This window comes from Pelodiscus sinensis, chromosome 1 (genome assembly GCF_049634645.1).
Source record: "Pelodiscus sinensis isolate JC-2024 chromosome 1, ASM4963464v1, whole genome shotgun sequence".
Classification (NCBI taxonomy): domain Eukaryota; kingdom Metazoa; phylum Chordata; order Testudines; family Trionychidae; genus Pelodiscus; species Pelodiscus sinensis.
The window spans coordinates 321625807-321638402 of record NC_134711.1 but is presented as its reverse complement, the minus strand read 5'-3'; the positions used below and the strand labels follow the sequence as shown (position 1 = coordinate 321638402).

At 47.4% G+C, this 12596-nt stretch overlaps 1 protein-coding gene across 4 annotated transcripts in view; it reads left to right on the top strand.

Annotated features, from left to right (window-relative positions):
• Positions 1-12596, top strand: part of FAM168A (family with sequence similarity 168 member A) — a 376753-nt gene that overhangs the window by 51205 nt on the left and 312952 nt on the right. The gene's annotated exons all lie outside the window — the stretch shown is intronic.

Here is a 12596-nt window from a genome sequence, read left to right as displayed (position 1 = left end):
ACAAAATTTATGGAACCAGATACTTGTCCTGGTCCTGCACATAAGATTGCTGTAAGGTATTGATTTATGTTCTGAAAGCTAACTATTCTTTTCCTTTAGGATTACTAAATTGTAAGAGCGCTTACTATCCAATAATGTGCTGCATCCTTTTTTTTGTTTATGGTTGGGAGGAGATGGTCAAAATGCACAATAAGAAGATGGTTTTACTGATATAGTAAGCAGTTTTGGTAATACAGGTTGAACCTCTCTATTCTAGCACCCTCAGGACCTGACTGGTACCAGAGAATTTGCTGAACCACAGGAGGTCAGAATTGTCCAGCAGCTTTACCAACGCTTTTATTGCTTACTGTGCTCTTAGAAGACACTCAGGGGTAAATTAGAGCTAAATAACACAGAACACTGAGAGCCAGGACAGGTGGCTGTAAACAAACGTTATGGAACCACAAGAAACTTGGCCACACCCATGATGAGTGGACATTTGGCTAACTAAAATCATGCCAGGCTACAGAGGTTGCCAGATCAGAGCGTGCCAGACTAGAGAGGTTTAACCTGCATACAGGCAGTCCCCAGGTTACGTACAAGATAGGGATTGTAGGTTTGTTCTTAAGTTGAATCTGTATGTAAGTCGGAACTGGCGTCCAGATTCAGCCGCTGCTGAAATTGACCAGCGGCTGACTACAGGAAGCCCGAGGCAGAGTTGCTCTGCCCCGGGCTTCCTGGAATCAGCCTCTGATCCGTTTCAACAGGCTGAATCTGGACGCCAGTTCCGACTTACATACAGATTCAACTTAAGAACCCCAGGCGTCCCCAAGTCAGCTGCTGCTGAAACTGATCAGCGGCTGATTCCAGGAAGCCCAGGGCAGAGCAACTGTGCCTCGGGCTTCCTGTAGTCAGCGCTGGTCAGTTTCAGCAGCAGCTGACTTGGGGACGCCTGGGGCAGAGCAGCTGGGGTGCTCCTCGGCGCTACTGGACCAACCCAGCAGCACCCCAGCTGCTCTACCCCAGGCGTCCTGATTCAGCCACTGCTGAAACTGACCAGCAGCGGCTGAATCAGGACGCCTGGGGCAGAGCAGCTGGGGTGCTGCCGGGTTGGTCCAGTAGTGCCCAGAGCGGTGCTGCGGGATGAACCGGCAGCGCCCCAGCCGCTCTACCACAGGCGTCCGGAGAAAAGCCTGGTCTGCTGGGGGGGGGGGGGGGGTACATACTAGCTGCGCCGCCCCCCCCCCCCCCCCCCCAGCAGACCAGGGAGACGCGGGTGGCGGACCGAGACGCACCGCGGTCCCGCCGCCCGGGTCCTCCGCGGCTTTGCTCCGCGTCTCCCTGGTCTGCTGGAGACCAGCAGACCAGGGAGACGGGGAGCAAAGCCTCTGAGGACGCCAGCAGCGGGACAGCCGCGGCGCGTCTGGGCTGTCCGCTGCCCGCGTGCTCCGCGGCTTTGCTCCCCGTCTCCCTGGTTTTTTGCATCTCACTTGTGTGGCCCCTAACTGATTTTTCTGTGGGTCAGTGGCCCCAAACCCAAAAAAGGTTCCCCACCTCTCCCATAAATAAAGACAACGTTGAAAAGTTTTGTGTTGGACATATTTTATTTAAATATGAAGTCTGGCCAACAAGCTCCCAACTGGGGCCAACTTCCTATCTGGCCACAGCATCATAACACCCCTTCACTCCCTACACACCCCAACCCTGAGCCCATCATACACCTGAACCCCCTTCCCTGAGCCCCCCACATACCAAGTCTTATGCCACAACATTCCTGCACCACCCACACACTGCAGACACTGCCCTGCCCATCATACACCCAACCCCCTGCTTTGAGCCCCTACACCCCAACCCAAACTCCTGCACCCCGATATCCACAAGTCTGCGGCTTGCTCAGCACTCCAGCCGTCCACCTGATGCCAACACTCTCCAGCCTGGAGCTCCCTTCCCAAGCCAGCATCCCCTTCTCCATCTCCTGCACCCATATTCCCTCCCAGAGGTTGCACCTCTCATCCCTTCCCATACCCAAATCTTTCATTCCCACCCCAGAGCCCGCACCTCCTGTCTCAACTCAGTGAGGACTTGGGGACAGCAAGTGATGGAGAGGGGGAGAATGGAGAGAGCGGGGCTTCAAGGAAGGGGTGGGGTAGATCTTGGCTTGCCCTGACATTTAAAAAGTGATCTTGGGTGTAAAAAGGTTTGAGACCACTGTCCTAGATGAATAAGGCCTCTGGGGATAGAGAATAGATAGGTAAATGTTGACAATTACATTTTCATAAAAAGTACTTACTGTTTTGATTCTTTGTATGTTGTTTTCTCTGCACATCATCTCTTTGGTTTTGCAACTGGGACTTGTAATAGGTATCTTTGTGGTCATTCCCACATTTACTCCCACATTCAACATGTTAAGGGAGGTAGGTGTGTGTGTGTCTCTCTCTCTCTCTCTCTCTCTCTCTCTCTCTCTCTGAAAGTGTTTCTTATGGAAGTGTTACATTTTGTGTAGGATTTCCAGGTGCCAGAGGCAAAGGGTATCCATAGCAAGTATGGTTTGATAAGATGATTGACTGGATGTGATGTTATGCTTGCACAAACGCTGTGAAGGCAGCAACATGTGGAGGAAGTTTGCTGGGTAGTGACTCTGTGTACTATGTTTACTATGCACTGTGATTTGATTTCATGGTGCTTTACACTTTTGAAGAAGCTTTGTGTAGCAAAGCCATAAAGTAGGTGACATATAGTTACTAAAAGGAAAGAAAGAAAAGTGGTTTCTATTCCAAGTTCAGACTCTATTGGGATTCCAGGTTTTGAAGCCATAAGCATAAACCTTTTCCAATCTGTATGTTCCTCCACTGGCTGAGGGTCAAACAGTCTCTTCGCATCTGTACCATGCAAACAGCAATTAAGGTCTGCCAGCCCAGACCACATTCCTCTTCTTATGGGTGAGCTGGAAGGGCAAACTAAAACATTTCTGCAGTGTCTAGGTCATTGCAACATTTGCTCCTTGTTTATCATAATGAGTTTGTCCCAAACATAATGCTACATTCATAAAATCATAGAACCATAGAGCTGGAAGAGTCCTCAGAAGGTCATCAAGTCCAGCCTCCTGCTCTAGGCAGGACCAATCCCAACTAAATCAACCTGGCCAGGTCTTTGTCAAGCCGAGACTTAAACACCTCTAGGGATGGAGACTCCGCTACTTCCCTAGGTGACCCATTCCAGTGCTTCACTACCCTCCTAGTGAAATAGTTTTTCCTAATATCCAACCTGGACCTCTCCCACCATAACTTGAGACCATTGCTCCTTGTTCTGCCATCTGTCACTACTGAGAACAGCCTCTCTCCATCCTCTTTGGAACCTCCCTTCAGGAAGTTGAAGGCTGCTATCAAATCCCCCCTCGCTCTTCGCTTCTGCAGACTAAACAGACCCAACTCCCTCAGCCTCTCCTCATAGGTCATGTGCACCAGCGCCCTAATCATTTTGGCTGCCCTCCGCTGGACCCTCTCCAATGCGTCCACATCCTTTTTGTAGTGGGGGTCACAGAACAGGACACAATACAGCAGATGTGGCCTCACCAAAGCCGAATAAAGGGGAATAATGACATCTCTGGATCTGCTGGCAATGCTCCTCTTAATGCAACCTAATATGCCATTAGCCTTCTTGGCTACAAGGACACACTGTTGACTCATATTCAGCTTCTCATCCACTGTAACCCCCAGGTCCTTTTCTGCAGAACTACTACTTAACTGGTTGGTTCCCAGCTTGTAACTATGCTTGGGATTCTTCCGTCCCAAGTGCAGGACTCTGCACTTGTCCCTGTTGAACCTCATCACATTTCCTGTGGTCCAATCCTCCAATTTGTCTAAGTCACTCTGGACCCTATCTTTGCCCTCAAGTGCATCTACCTCTCCCCCTGGCTTAGTGCCATCCTCAAACTTGCTGAGGGTGCAATCCATCCCCTCATCCAGGTCATTAATAAAGATATTGAACAAAACCGGTCCTAGAACCGAACCTTGGGGCACTCTGCTAGAAACCGACCACCATCCTGACATCGAGCCGTTGATCATTACCCGCTGGGCCTGGCCTTTTAGCCATCTTTCTATCTATCTTACTGTCCATTTATCCAATCCACATTCCCTTAACTTGCTGGCAAGAATATTTCTCATGTCCACAGAGCCAGTTACCACATCTTAGAAGCTAATCAGATTGGTCAGGCACGACTTTCCCTTTTTGAATCCATGCTGACTATTCCTAATCACTTTCCTCTCTTCCAAGTGCCTCAAAATGGATTCCTTAGGGATCCCTTCCATGATTTTTCCAGGAACTGAGGTAAGACTGACCGGCCTATAGTTCCCTGGATCATCCTCCTTCTCTTTTTTGAAGATGGGCACTACATTTGCCTTTTTCCAATCATCCGGGATTTCTCGGGATTTCTACATTAGGCTATCTTCAGAAGCCTTTGATATCAGTATTATGGGTGCCCAAATCAGAATAAAGACTTCTTTTTTTTCAGGTTACTCAGGGCCCTCAAGATTTTGGGTGTTTATGATTAGCTCGCTATTTATCCTTCGCAAGTGGGATAATACAGATTCTGTGAGGAAAAGCTCCCTATTTTCATCCTGCATGGTTCCCTATGGGAACTCTTGTGTAAAATATTTAAATCCGAAGGAAGATCCAGTTAGTTTATATACCTGACAAGTTACACAGACACTTTTTGGGTCACATTGCCAAATGGGAAAGGTACCAGCAATACTATGTATGACCAAGAGCTGTGTTTTTGTGTAGCTTGTTCTATTTGTTGTAGTCTAATATTGAGCTAAGAAGTAAGTTTAAATATACAAAACCAACAAGGAGTCCAGTGGCACCTTAAGGACTAACAAATCTATTAGAGCATAAGCTTTTGTTAGATACAGCCCACTTCCTCGGAAGCTTGAAGCAAAAAACCTGCCTTTCTTTCATTAAAATATCTGAGGAAGTGAGTTGTATCTCAAAAAAGCTTATAGGGGTGCGGAATCTTTTTTGGGTTGGGGGCTACTGACCTACAGAAAAATCAGTTGGGGGCCGCACACAAGTGAGAAGCAGGAAAAATAAACCCTCCCCAGCCTTCCCCTCCAAGGGTATGTCTACACTGTAAAGTTAATTCGAACTAACAGACATTAGTTCGTATTAACTTTGATAGGTGCTACACAGGCAAATCGCTAGTTCGAACTTAATTCGAACTAGCGGAGCGCTTAATTCGAACTAGGTAAACCTCATTCTACAAGGACTAATGCCTAGTTCGAATTAAGAAGTTTGAATTAAGGGCTGTGTAGCCACTTAATTCGAACTAGTGGGAGGCTAGCCCTCCCCAGCTTTCCCTGGTGGCCACTCTGGGCACCACCAGGGAAACTCTTCTGCCCCCCCTCCCGGCCCCGGAGCCCTTAAAGGGGCACGGGCTGGCTACGGTGCCCGTGCCAGGTGTAAGCCTACCAGCACCCAGCCAGCAGACCCTGCACCTGGCATGGCCCGGGCCAGCTACCCGCTGCCATCCAGCCCTCCGCCTCTTCCCAGGACTAGGCTGGCAGCTCCCGGGAGCCTGCCCAGATCCGCAAGAGGTGGGCACCCGCCTGGTCTAGTGCAGACATCGTGGACCTCATCCATGACCTCCGCACTAGGCACAAGAAAGTGGCCGTCTAGGGCAGGATAGCTTCCAGCCTGGCCACCCAGGAGCAGGTGTGCATGAAAATCAGGGTGGTCCAGTGAGACCTCCAACCCTGAGCCCTGAGCTTAGAATGGCCGTACTGGGTCAGACCAAAGGTCCATCTAGCCCAGTAGCCTGTCTGCCGACAGCGGCCAGCACTAGGTACCCTGTAGGGGATGGACCAAAGACAATGACCAAGCCATTTGTCTCGTGCCATCCATCACCAGCCTTCCTCAAACAGAGGCCATGGACACCATTTCTACCCCCTGGCTAATAGCACTCCATGGACCCAACCTCCATGAATTGATCTAACGTCTCTTTAAACTCTGTTCTAGTTGTAGCCTTCACAGCCTCCTGCAGCAAGGAGTTCCACAGGTTGACTATTTGCTTTGTGAAGAAGAACTTACTGTTATTAGTTTGAAGCCTGCTACCCATTCATTTCATTTGGTGTCCTCTAGTCCTTCTGTTATGGGAACTAATGAAGAACTTTTCTGTATGCACCCTCTCCACACCACTCATGCTTTTATAGACCTCTATCATATCCCCCCTCCGTCTCCTCTTTTCTAAACTGAAAAGTCCCAGTCTCTTTAGCCTCTCTTCAGATGGGACCTGTTCCAAACCCCTGATCATTTTAGTTGCCCTCCCCTCTCCCACCCTCTCTCTTCCCCTCTCCCACCTCCTTTTCCCAGTCTCCCCGAGTTCTGTTGAATAAAGAGTTTCTATTTTTGAACACACGTTTTCTTTATTTTGTACATCAGGAAGGGGGGCTAGGGAAGGGTAAGTGGAAGGAGGTGAGGGAGGAATGGGGAACGAGCCCCCAGTGGGGAGTACTGGGGTGGCTCTGCGGGCTGCTCGGGATGGAAGCTCTCCTGCAGCCCCCCGATTGCCCTTCTGCCCCGGATGGCAGCCTGCGGCAAGTGCAGCCGGTCTCATGGCCGAGTGCTGTAATGTGCCCAGTGTGGGCACTCCAAGCCAGGACTGCTTTGCAAGCGGGGAACCCCTGAGAACTCTCTGTCCGGGGTGGAGGTCGGGTCCCTTTAAGCACAGCCCTTGGCTAGCCTGAGACAGCAGCTCCACACACTAAGTCCTAACCTGATGCCCTGCTGGTACTGCTTCCGGCCATCCTTAACCTCTATTCAGGGTCCACTCAGTGTGGACATGCACTGGGGCGCTAGGGTATCACTTACCCTCCATGCTTTAGACTGGAGCAGCTTCACTGTGTGTCTCCCTCTCCCCAACCACTGCTCTTCGGAAATGGGGTGCATGGGCAAGGGGGACACCCTGACTTCAGCACTTGCTCCCCCTCTCTCCCCCCACTGCACAGCTAGCAGGAGAATCCTGGGAGCCACTTGGCTGCAGGATGGAGTAGGAGCAGCAGCTCTTACTACATTTAAAATGCAGAATCACAGTGTGAGTGGCTCCAGAGGTGGTACGAGCCAGGACTGCTCATTCCTGGCTGGAGTTGGCTCCTGGAGCTACCCCCGCTGCAGCTCTGCACAGTGGCGCTTACCTACTAATTGTATAGTTGATACAATTTCTATCGACTATGCGATTAGCCAGATAATCACATTTTAACATTCTTAGGCAGTAGGCTCCCGTGTGTATTGATTCCAGCCTGCATCCCTTACCCTCCATGCTGCTTCCTCTCTATCTGAGGCAACAGTGCGGGGATGAGGGGACCAAGCAGATCCGGTGGTCATGGGGAGCCAGCTTTTAAGCCAGCTCCCCACGGGCACCAGCTCTCACTCCCCTCCCACTTGCTACCTCTGATACAGAGGCAGCAAGGTGGGGGAGAATGCGTGTAGTTGACAAGATTAACCGATAAGCCCAGGCTTATCAATTAATCGTATAGTTGTCTACATGATGACATCCCTAAATCTTCACCCCATCCTCAGTGCTTAGTAGGGATGTTAAATATTGGTTAACTGAATAGTTGATTAACCTCATGAATTCTTATTGGTTAGTTGACTAGTCTATAGTCCCCAGGGGTGGGGCTGGCAGCCAGTGCGCTCCGGCCTTGTTCCTGTGGAGCCCTGGCCTTTCTGCACTGCTGCCTCTGTGCCAGCTCCCCTGTGCCAGCTGTGCCTCAGTGCCAGTTTTAAAAACCAGCTCCCCTCATAGACTGGCTGCCTGTTGCTCTAGGTTGCTGCCTTTGATACAGAGGCAGCAGTGAGGGGTGGCAGCAGCCCCTGTCTGAGGGTGGTAGAGCTGAGCTCCTATATCTGGTGCAAGCTGGAACTGAGCTGGGCTGCCTGCCCGTCTGGCTCCTAATACACTTTAAATGCAGAACCACTGCGGAGGGTAGATCCTTGACCTAGCACTGAGCCAGGCTGCTGGCCAGCCTGCTAAAAAGTTTGCTGGCAAGAGGAATGGGGGATATGTGTGGAGTCTATAGCATTAACCAATAAGCTTTTGCGTATCAGTTAATCGACTACACTATTACATCCGTAGTGTGTAAGAGAAAGAGAGAGAAACTTCCTGCTTTTAGGGAAACAGGTATTCAGGGTTCCCGAGCACATCTGTAACAAAATGTGTCTTATTTAACTGTGTGAGAAGAGAGAGACCTTTATCAGAGATTTTCCAGAAGAGAGAGAGAGAGGACACAGTTAACCTAATGAAACAGAACATACATTCCAGTTTTATACATTTTCTCCCACTTCCTTGATGCTAAGAGCTCTGTTTGACTAGTAGATACCATGCCAGGAGGAAAAATAGCCATAGCTAACACCTCTGCGCAATTGTGGATTAAGTATACTTAACTCTATATATGAAATTAGCTGATACTGGCAGAAACATTGTCATTATTGTTTTGCTTCTGCTGGCGCAGCTTTGAAAAACTGCAGCCTGAGGAGAAGGGGGAGCCTTATTTAAAAATAAGTGATAAAACAAAGCTACACAAAATGATTTCATAGCCTGTTTTAAGAGCCCTCCTGTGTGCATTGCCTTGACCTACTAAAAGCCTATCACAATAAAAAAGCTTGGCATGCAAACTTGTCAGTCCCTCCTGTGAAAGCCATTATCTTCTAAACAGCTGTGTAAAAATCAGCATTTCAGAAAACAATGAAAACCTGAAACTATCAGGAATGAAAAGGCCCTTATGCCACTCACCCTCCTGCCATGCCAAAGGCACAGCAATCTATAATTTCCCTTAATTCCGAAGGGAAAGAGTATGAGTCCTTACAAAGATAGTTTCTTTTGATTAATTATACCCCCTGCAGTTTTTTTAATTCTAGCACCCCAAGGTCATCTGCGGAAAGCTTTGTATTTAATTCAGAGGGATAAAAAAATGTGTTAGTACAGAGCTACTTCTGAAAAATTAAAGGGCAGAAAATCTATGTACAAAATTTGCTGATTCCATTATCCCAAAGAGAGAAGAATAAGACCATAGCCCCATCTGCTCACCCTGGTCTCTCAACAAAGCTTATCAACTTGACCCAAACACTTGAAGTGGGTTGTGCCCATGAAAGCTCATGATATCATCTACATTTTTTGTTAGTCTCTAAGGTGTGGCAGGACTATTTGTTGGTTTTTAAGTTTTTCCTGTCTGAGGAGAGATGTGTAAAATCCAGATTAAATGCAGTGACACTTCTTCCCCTGCAGGTGTCACAGCATCCAACTGAACCACTACAGGGCACAGAGATACCCAACAATAGAAGAGGAGACCAGGCTTAGAGCAGTGGTTTCCAACTCTTTCTCTGCCATGACACATCTGGATACCTTTAATTATTTTGAGCCCCCTCACCATACTGTCTCCAAATAAACTCTCCTCCTTCTCACCTCGGCTTAAGCGGATTTCAGTCTGTAGAATAGTTATGTTTTAATCAGTTCACACCAAGACCCCCGTTCTGTCCCAGCCCAAACCAGTTCTGCCTCCATCCCCACCCACCTCCATCAGTTTATCCCCCAACACTCCAACCACCCCAGTTTCCCACCTTATACTTTGCACCCATCCACCTTTGCTTCTCCTGTGTTTCTTCCCATCTCCCAGTCCTGAGAGACTGTAGCAGAGTCCCTGCTCCCCTTCCAGGCTAGGGGGAAGCTCCATGGGCTCTTTCTGCTGTCCCCAGAGAGCAGCTGCAGGATTGGAGGATGAGAGGCAAAGAAGGAGAGAGAGCCTGAGCTCTGATTGATTGCTCTACTGCTGGAAGAGGCAGGGCAGTGAAGCAGACAGTCAATCGGAACAGAGCTCTCCCCCTTTCCTTCCTCCCTCCTTACCCATGCACAACTCCACAGGACTCATATTTGCCTCACTTTGGGGAACGGAATGTGATATACGCACTCTATTTGAAAGGGGCCTCACTGTGGGAGCAAAAGTACAGAATGCAGTCCGAATCAGACATCAATGAAAATACCAGGGAAGGGGTTTTTTGTTCCTATGTGTAGGGTTGTTGTTTTTTAAATTCCACAACACACCTGTTTGTGCCTGAAGACACACCAGTTGTGAAACACTGGGTTAGAATATATAAGTACAGATCGTTAGGAGGCTAATACAGGAAAAGATATGGGGCAGAGAAGAGCTGCATGGGTCGATAAAAGAGCAAAGACATCAACAGAAGAAGAGTCAAAAACTAGTGATTCAGCAGGAGAAGAGGAAAATGGAAGGAGTCGTTACAAATCTTGCCTCCTATCTAATGAGCGTTTGCTTACTTGCTAGTTTGATTTTTGTTTTTCAATTTGCAGATACTGGTAGAAGGCATCTTGCTGTGAGAAACTTAGAGCTTTTCATTACAGCAGAATTCTCATTAAGGGATGGGGCTTCCCTGATTATGAAGCCTATAAAAGCAATCAAGCATCACACGAGCAGTGGCACAAGAGCCAGCAAACATTTGAAACTAGGGAGCTGGGGAGAGGTGGAGTGTGTTTTTGTTTTATTTTCCCAACTGGAGCTTAGGACAGATACAGGAGCAGTCATACCCCAAAGAATGGAAGATGCAATGAAGATGACCGGATGTGGAAGCTACAGGATGTGGTTATCCTGATGGAACATAATATCTGAGGAATGGAGATGCAGATAGAAACTCTGGTAGCATTCCGAAGGGGATTTGAGGAGAAGATGGAGGGCAGGCAAGAGGAAGCTGAAGGGAAACATCAGGACTCATAGATGCAAGCTGAATTGGAGACCTGTGAGGGCAAATTGCTGGGTGAGAAAAGTGGCCAGTGGAAACATGATTATGAGAACCGGGCAGAGGAAAAGACTTGCTAGTGAAGGAGAAACAGCGCTCAGGAACAGGTTTGCTGAACTGGAAAATAAAGAATGGGCGCAGCAGGCAGTATTACGTGGGAGGGTAACGAAGATGAGAAGAGAAGTCCTACAAGAACACGGGAAGAGTCAATGGAGACAGCCAGAGTTTGGAGCTTCAAAAGGATAGAGGATGATGCACAGAAGATAACTAGGGAGAACAAAAGACAAAAGGACTTGCAGCCAGTTAAAACAGGAGCAAGGCTGGAGAATCGTGCTCTCTCTCTCTCTCTCTCTCTCTCTCTGCTGATCTGGAGAACAGAAGTGTTTCCTGCCTGTTAGGAACTAAGATATGGGATGTGGGCCTGAGGCTGAAGAGGATCCTTACTGGAGCAGGTAAAAATCCTCTGATTGTCCTTCACCTGGGAATAAATGGCACTATTAATTTCTGGTTGAAACACTTGACACTATGCCAGCCTGTAAAGAACTTAAAGAAATGGACGCTCAGGTGGGATTCTACTTGTTCCAAGAGGAGGAGAAAAAGCAGAACAAGATTATAATGATTGACATATGGCTCAGGCACTAGTAGTATAAGATGGCTTTGGGATATTCAACCACTAGAAGGCATTCATGGACACAGAACTCACAGATTCATGGGACTGACTCTACCTAAATAGGGAGGGAAACAGACTTCTGGGATGGACACTGTCAAAACAAATTAAAAGAGGTTTAAACTATGAATTTGGGGGAGATGACATGGAGATTCTCATGTAATACTAATATTTAGTAGGAGGAAAATCAAGAGAGAGGATACAGTAATTCATAAAAGAACAGCAGAGGGTAGGAGAAGGGTATCAAGAAAAAAGACAGCGCCAATACCAATGAAACAAATCATGACATAGCAGATACTGGCAGTAGAATGACTGTACCTAATCAGGTGAGGAATCTGGGTGAAACCAAGCTGTCACAACTCACAAGAAGTCTCGGTAACAATGATTCTGGAAGTCAAACCACATATTATAGGGATAGCAAATGTGTTAGAATACTAGTCATAACTAGAGCACAGGTATTGAAGAGTATGTGCTGTTTGGGAAAGACAGAAATAAAGGTAAAGGTGGTAGAGTATCACAATGACAAGGTAGAATATAAAGAAATTAGAAGCAACAGAATGAACCAAACCAAACCAATTTGATCAAAATAACTCTGGAAAAGAAAGCTACCAGGGGTTCCATGGAGATAGTGTTAAAGATGTCTATAGACTCCTTTCCTCCGATCTGATTTGGATATGGATAGAGACCTGTTTCATATTTTTAATGAAATAAATACTACTGGCAATTGTGTGATTATTGGAGAATTTAATTTCCCAGATATAAATTGGAGGACAAGGGCTACTAATAATCATAGAAACAGAAGGGACCTGAATAAATCATCACCTCCTGTCCCCTGCAATCAAGGCAGGACTTAAGTAATAATTAGACCATTCTTGACAGATATTTCTCTAACCTGTTCTTTAAAACCTACAGTAATGGAGATTGCAAAACCACCCAAAGTAACTTATTTCAATGCCCAACCACCTTCTTATCCTCTCAAATATTCAGGATAACAATTTCTCACCCTCCTTCTCATAACAACCTTTTATGTGCTTGAAGACTTACATTCCCTCCCCTTAATCTTCTCTTCTCCAGACTAAACAAACCTAATTTTTAAATCTTCCCTCATATAATGATTTCTAGACCTTTAATCACTTTTGTTCTCCTCTGA